Here is a 1,688-nt window from a genome sequence, read left to right as displayed (position 1 = left end):
TTTGGGAATTCAATGGCTATCTTCATTAGATGATATTTTGTGGAACTTCCAAAAAATGACTATGAAGTTCAAAATAGATGGGGTGTCTTGTGAGCTCAAGGGAATTGAAAACAACAAATTCTCAGTATGTTCGGGAGAAAAGATTGGGTCAATATTACACAAACAAGATAAAGGGGGGTCTTCACAATTATTCAGTTTGCAATTGACACAACCCCATGCACCGTGTTTTGAGTCGAAGGTGATACCGGGAGAGGACAATGACATGTGGCAGGTCCTTTTGACCAAGTTCAGTGACGTTTTTCAGACGCCTACTTCTTTACCACCGGTACGTAAATTCGACCATCGTATTGTTTCAAAGGAGGGTACGACACCGATCAGTCAACGGCCATATCGGTATCCAATGGTACAAAAAGATGTCATCGAGAAAACGACCCAAGAACTTTTAGAAACGGGCATCATACGTAATAGTCAAAGTGACTTTGCAGCACCAGTGGTTTTAGTGAAAAAAAAAGACGGTCAATGGAGGATGTGTATGGACTACCGTAGGTTAAACGAAGCAACGTGAAAAACAAATTTCCGATTCCTCTAATCGAAGAATTGTTAGACGAGCTTGGGGGCGCAACATTTTTCTCCAAACTTGACTTACGCTTGGGGTACCACCAGGTACGTATTTATCCAGAAGACATTCATAAAACAGCTTTTCGTACACAAGAAGGTCACTACGAGTTTTTGGTAATGCCTTTCGGCCTTACGAATGCTTCAGCGACCTTTCAAGCGCTTATGAATCACATCTTTCAGCCACTTTTGAGGAAAGGGGTGTTGGTTTTCTTCGACGATATTATGGTTTATAGTAGAGATGCTGAACAACATTTATTTCATCTTAAGCAAGTCCTTCTGTTGATGAGAGAGCACAAGTTGTTCGCGAAGCAATCAAAATGTGTTTTCGGGGGAAAAGCAATTGAGTATTTGGGACACATTATCTCAAGTGAAGGGGTTAGTACTGATCCGTCCAAAGTCGAAGCGATTAATAATTGGCTAGTACCTAAAACACTTAAACAACTCCGGGGATTTTTAGGACTAGCCGGTTACTACCGACGGTTCATTCGGTCCTTTGGTATCATTTCAAAACCGTTGACAGACCTATTAAAGGACTCTTTTGGGTGGCATGAAGGGGCACAACTTGCCTTCGACCAACTCAAATCGGCTCTATCATCAGCCCCTGTTCTCGCTCTACCCGACTTTTCTAAGCAATTCATTATTGAAACTGATGCATCCGCTTTTGGTCTAGGAGCTGTACTAATGCAAGACAAACACCCCATCTCCTTTATTAGCAAGGCGTTATCCCCCAAACAACAGGTCCTATCGGTTTACGAGGAGTTATTGGCGATTTTAATGGCGGTAAAACAATGGCATTATTATCTGGTGACCGGGAAATTTCTCATACGGATTCTCATGCATAGGGTTCTAGATAGTCAAAAAAAATGATGAAGGGCTCCAAGTGGTGGTGAACAGATTAAGGAATGGAGAGGTGATACCCAACTTTAGGTGGAATGGAGAGTGGTTAACCAAAAACAACAAACTGGTAGTTGGTGGTAATAAACAACTTCAACATGATATTGTGAGCTTATGCCATAGCTCACCCATTGGCGGTCATTCTGGAGTTCATGCATCAACACAACGAGTGAAAG

General features: G+C 42.0%; 1 pseudogene; it reads left to right on the top strand.

Moving 5' to 3' along the window:
* Window positions 1-735: 735 nt before the first annotated feature.
* On the top strand, window positions 736-1,485 carry LOC143557203 (putative mitochondrial protein AtMg00860 pseudogene; annotated as a pseudogene).
* Window positions 1,486-1,688: the final 203 nt, after the last annotated feature.

This window comes from Bidens hawaiensis, unplaced genomic scaffold, assembly GCF_021521415.1.
Source record: "Bidens hawaiensis isolate Kalapana, Puna unplaced genomic scaffold, B.hawaiensis_p1.1 tig00018846_1, whole genome shotgun sequence".
NCBI classification, from domain to species: domain Eukaryota; kingdom Viridiplantae; phylum Streptophyta; class Magnoliopsida; order Asterales; family Asteraceae; genus Bidens; species Bidens hawaiensis.
This window is presented reverse-complemented; position numbering and strand designations above follow the sequence as displayed.